Source organism: Jaculus jaculus, chromosome 9, assembly GCF_020740685.1.
Source record: "Jaculus jaculus isolate mJacJac1 chromosome 9, mJacJac1.mat.Y.cur, whole genome shotgun sequence".
Lineage (NCBI taxonomy): Eukaryota > Metazoa > Chordata > Mammalia > Rodentia > Dipodidae > Jaculus > Jaculus jaculus.
In genome coordinates, this window is record NC_059110.1 from 100639640 (window position 1) to 100645680 (window position 6041).

Sequence of the window (6041 nt, forward strand, 5' to 3'; positions counted from 1 at the left end):
AGGTTGCGCATGCACACAAGGTAGCACACACGTCTGCAGTTTGTTACAGTGGTTAGAGGCCCTGGCATGCCAAATTTCTCTCCCCCTCCCAACCCCCCCCCAAAAAAGTGGGCAGTGTGTTGGATTTGCCTCCAAAAAAAAAAAAAAAATAATAATAATCTTTGTTTTCTAAATGTGGTTGGTGTGAGGGTGTGGGCACAATGGTCTTTCCAAAACCCAAGGCAAGAGACCTGGATCTTGAGGGGACGAGAGTGGCCGCAGGCTCAGAGGTCCCCTGTGGGGAACATTGGAACACAGGAACACAGTCCTGGAGAGAGACCAGCATAGACTTTCTTCCCCACTCAGCAATGGAATCCTTCAAAGTTTTCTAGTGTTTCAGGGACCCGACAGTTATACAGAGCATCCTCTTGGGCTGCTCCATGTGGCCACCTGATGTCATGTGGCCTCTGCTTTGGACCTTCATGCATACCTATGCCTCCTATGTCATCTTTTCTGTGGCCTGTGTGGTCAGGGCTGGACTGGTTCTTCAGGGGAAAAGACCCTCCAGCCTGTGGAGGAGGCGAAGAGCATCTCAGAGTGGTGGGAAGCTGGCATGCTGGACGAGCTGCTGGGCAAAGACCACACCGGGTGGTGAGCCTGCAGAACAAGCTGGAATTCGCCCCTAAGGCAGTTGTGAACAGAAACTGTCCCGAGACTTAACGGAGGAGCCAGGGCCCTCTGGCCACGGGACTTGGAGCAGCACAGCCCCATAACGGATGCCATACCTGGCTTGCTGCTTACCCCGGCGCCCCTGCACCCCATGTGCACGCACGGCCGGGCAGCGTGGACATCCCTGCTCAGACTTCGCGGTTATTAGGGTGCCCCGCAGGGAGGAGGGCTGAGAAACGAACAGGGGATGTCAGCCAGATGTGGGTGATCCGTTAGGAAGGGCACCCACATGTTGGTTCACGGCTGCACTGTGAAGAATTCAGAGATGTCCCCGGCTTCCTCAACTAGGTTGCCCTATTCCGCATTCCTCCTCATTCTTGGGGCAGAAAGGGCATATTCCAGTCTTCCACCTCATGGTGTAGTGAAAATCTCCATTAAAGCGGCATGTGAGAACCTTGAGAGAGAGAGAGAGAGAGAGAGAGAGAGAGACCTGGGTCTTGAGGCCTTCTCCGTCTCTAGCCACGCCTGTTCCATGGTAGGTCTTCCAGATCTTAGGTCATTTTGACTTGTCTGGCTCTTTTATTTATTTTTTGGGGGGTGGTTAGGGTTCAAGGTAGGGTTTCACTTTAGCCCAGGATGACCTGAACTCACACTGTAGTCCCAAGCTGGCCTCAAACTGAGAGATCCTCCTTCCCCTTCTTCCAAATGCTGGGATTAAACGCATGCACCACCATGCCTGGTTTTTTGTTTTGTTTTGTTTTTGTTTTTCAAGGTAGGGTCTCACTTTGGTCCAGGCTGACCTGGAATTAACTATCCAGTCTCAGGGTGGCCTCAAACTCTTGGTGATCCTCCTACCTCTGCCTCCCAAGTGCTGGGATTAAAGGCATGTGCCACCATGCCTGGCTCACCATGCCTGTTTTGTTTGTTTATTTTGTTTTGTTTTTGTTTTTTTGAGGTAGGTTCTCACTCTAGCTCAGGCAGACCTGGAATTCTCTATATAGTCTCAGGCTGGCCTCGAACTCAGGGTAATCCTACTCTGCCTTCCAAGTGCTGGGATTAAAGGCATGCACCATCACACACACATTTTTTTTTTTTTTTTTTGGAGGTAGGGTTTCACTGTAGACCAGACTGACCTGGACTTTACCATGTAGTCTCAGGGTGGCCTTGGACTCATGGTGATTCTCCTACCTCTGCCTCCCAAGTGCTGGGATTCAAGGCATGTGCCATCACATCTGGCTCAGCTTTTTTTTTTTTTGTTGTTCATTTTTTATTTATTTATTTGAGAGTGACAGACAGAGAGAAAGACAGATAGAGGGAGAGAGAGAGAATGGGTGCGCCAGGGCTTCCAGCCACTGCAAACGAACTCCAGACACGTGCGCCCCCTTGTGCATCTGGCTAACGTGGGACCTGGGGAACCGAGCCTCGAACCGGGGTCCTTAGGCTTCACAGGCAAGCGCTTAACCGCTAAGCCATCTCTCCAGCCCAGCTTTTTTTTTTTTTTAATGAATAAAACCCAGTACCTTGAACATGCTAAGCACCTGCTCTACTACTGAGTCACATCCCCAGCCCCTCTATCTTTTAAATATTTTTAAAATAATTTTTTTTATTTGAGAGAGAGAGAGAAAAATAAAGAATGGGTGCACCAGAGCCTCTAGCCACTGCAAATCTTGCTTCAGTGGGTAGTACGGAATCAAACCTGGGTCCTGGCTTTTGCCAGTAAGCACCTTAACCACTAAGCCATCTCTCCAATGCTCTGGCCATCTTGTAAATTAGAACAAGAACCAACATCCTGCATGAGGAAGGGGTTGACAATTCAAAGGTGCGTGCCATAAGGATGGCACTGGTGGAAATAATAGCTATATTATACTTGTTACTCCACGTTCTTCTCCTTCAGATACAGAGTAGGAATCCAATTATGACTGCTCACCATCTGCTGGATGGGGCCATATAATTCTCTCGTGACCAACTGGGTCACATATGACTCAGGATATCATTGTACTTAATGGCTGATAAACAACACACCCTCCAGGCCAGGGACAGCCCCTAAGCCTGTCCAGAGTCCAGGGACAGGCCCATTGCTGCCTATGTTGAGCGTGCTTTGCATTATCAACCCCACACAAGAGGGCATTCCAGGCCTCCCTGCTTTGCAGTTGAGTCCATGGCCCGCCAGGAGCCAGCCTCACTGTGTCCTGCCATGCACAGCTCTGGGCTCCTGCCTTCTCCCCTGTATTAGAAGGCCAACTGTTTGACTCACACCCATTCCTTCAGCACTCACTCTGGTGCATGTCCGTTGCATCTTTGTAGATGTCTACCCCTCGGAATTTGATAAATATAAATTATGACCTTCCCTGTCATTGTCATTTGTCCAAGCAGCCTTTCTCAACCTCAGCCTGGAAAGAGAATTCCACATCTAGCGTGACTCACCAGACCACCCCACCCACAATAATTAGGTTAGAGGTGACTTTTATATTTATTTCCTGGAAACTGCTCTCCTCATCCCTTAGGAGGCACACGATTTTATAGTAGGAAATATTTGCCTTCTGGAACCAGATAGGCTGCCTGCCAATTTCCATTATTTTAGGCAAGTTATTTAGTTTTTCTAGACCTCAATTTTCTGTGTGAACTGATACAATTTTACCTACATCAGAGATTTATTGTGGGGCTGGAGAGATGACTTTGCTGTGAAGGCACTTGCCTGCAAAGCCAAAGGACCCTGCTTGGATTCCCCAGGACCCACATAAGCCAGATGCACAATGTGGCGCATGTGTCTGGAGGTCTTTTGCAGCAACTGGAGGTCCTAGTGCACTCATTCTCTTTATCTTACTTTTCCTTTCTCTCAGATAAATAAATAAATAAAAATGTTTCAAAAAGATTTATTGTGACCTGTTTCCTGGCTCCTCCTAGCTTCCTGGTGCTGGTTCCCTGTGAGGATGGTGCGCAGGCGGGCATGGTGGTGTGGAACGGGAGCTGGCCCTGAGGAGATAAACCACCCAGTGCACTCCACCCCGGCCCCAGCTGAAACCACAGAGGAACTGGGGAAATGAGCAAGAGTGCTGCTATCTTAGTGATCTGATACCAGCACAAGGGTGAAGGAGATAGACATTGAGGACACTCAACTCCTACCAAACCAGAGATCCAGAGCCTCCTAAGTGCTTATCACCGAAGTCGACTTAAAACTTAACCACCATGGCTCAGGGAATTTCATGGAAGAGGGGGAGGAAAGATTGTTAGAGCCACAAGTTGGGACATTTTGCACAGAGACATTGCCTCTCCCCCACAACTGACTGCTGCCCCCACAAATGCATGGCCCACAATCCCCATGGGGTTGACCTGCATCCCCAACAAGGAGAGCCTCTTCAGAAAAGGGGCAGAGAGGAGGGAAAGGATGGTACCAACATGTGTTGTTTACATATTAAATATGTCCATATCTGATAAAAAGAATTTAAAAAATATTTAGAGCTGGGCGTGGTGGCGCACGCCTTTAATCCTAGCACTCGGGAGGCAGAGGTAGGAGGATCGCTGTGAGTTCAAGGCCACCCTGAGACTACAGAGTTAATTCCAGGTCAGCCTGGACCAGAGTGAGACCCTACCTCGAAAAACAAAACAAATTTAGAGAGTAAGACCCTACTTCGAAAAATCAAAAAATATTATTTAGAAATTAAAAAAATTAATTTATGTCTTAATTGTGGATTTGGAAAAACAACCAAAGTCTGAATTCATGTTGTTCAGTTGTGTTACAGTTGTGCAGTAGGCGTTGCAATTCTAAGCAAAGGAAGGGGCCTAGTTTGCAAGGCAACCAGAGTCAGTTTGCTAATTAAACACTTAGCAGTCTCCATCATTCCATCTTACTGTTTTCCTGTTGGGAAGATTGAAAGAATAACCCAACGTGCTCGGTCTTGTCCCATCATGATCAAATGGCTTGTTTCCGAGACCTTTAGAGTTTTATTAATTTTAAACATATTTTTTCCAATGACATGGTAATTAGTTGATTTATGTATCTCAGGCATATGAAATATATATTAAGTAGAAAAGACTTTAAAAAAATGTATTGTAGGCTGAAGAGATGACTTAGCGGTTAAGGTGCCTGCCTGCAAAGCCAAAGTACCCAAGTTTGATTCCTTAGGACCCACGTTAAGCTAGATGCACAAGGTGGAGCATGTGTCTGGGGTTCCTTTGCAGTGGCTGAAGGCCTTGGCACACTCATTTTCTCTCTCTCTCTGCCTATGCCTCTTTCTCTCTCAAATAGAGAAATCATATAATCATATACATATATATATATATATACATATAATATATCTCAAATAAGTATATATATATATATATATATATATATATATATATATATATATATATATATATATGGTTTTTTGAGGTAGGGTTTCACTCTAGCTCAGGCTGACCTGGAATTCACTATATAGTCTCAGGCTGGCCTTGAACTCTTGGTGATCCACCTACTTCTGCCTCCTAAGTGCTGGGATTAAAGGCGTGCGCTACCAAGCCCGGCTGTAAAAATATTTTTTTTTAATTTTTTTTTGCTCATTTTAATTTATTTATTTGAGAGCGACAGAGCGAGAGAAAGAGGCAGAGAGAGAGAGAGAGAGAATGGGCGCGCCAGGGCCTCCAGCCACTGCGAACGAACTCCAGACGTGTGTGCCCCTTTGTGCATCTGGCTAACGTGGGTCCTGGGGAACCGAGCCTCGAACCAGGGTTCTTAGGCTTCACAGCACGCGCTTAACCGCTAAGCCATCTCTCCAGCCCTGCAAAAATATTTTTAAAAAGATTTACTGTGAGGATTAAATGGGATCCTGTGCACAGATCTCAGTGTCCCACCTTGTCATCCTTCTCCATATTTCTTTTCTCCATGCAGACCACACCATCCAAAATATGAATGACAGCTGAGGGCTGAAGAGATTGCTCAGTGGTTGCAGGTGCTTGCTTGCAAAGCCTTATGGCTAGGGTTCGATTCCTCAGTACCCACATAAATCCGGCTGCACAAAGTGACACATGCATCTGTTTCCAGTGGCAGGAGGCCCTGGTGTGTCCTTTCTCTCTGTATTCAACAAATAAAAATAATTTTAAAAGAAGGCTGGAGAGATGGCTTAGTGGCTAAGGCACTTGCCTGCGAAGCCTAAGGACCCAGTTTCAATTCTCCAGGTCCCATGTTATCCAGATGCACATCATGGCACATGCATCTGGAGTTCGTTTGCAGTGAAAGGTAGGCTAGAAAATTTTAAAGTAAACTTAGTGAAGAAATAGCTGGTTGCTACAGGTAGGGGACAGCCTGAACTGTATATTCAGGAGTAAGTCAAAAATAGGCTAAAAGATAGGCTGCGGGTGGCCCAAGATATGGGTTGGTCGGGTCAACCTAAACTTTATGTCCTGGGAAGAGGAAA

At 46.6% G+C, this 6041-nt stretch overlaps 1 pseudogene; it reads left to right on the forward strand.

The window, feature by feature from the left end:
- The first annotated feature begins 437 nt into the window (after positions 1-437).
- On the forward strand, positions 438-699 carry LOC101601491 (annotated as a pseudogene).
- Positions 700-6041: the final 5342 nt, after the last annotated feature.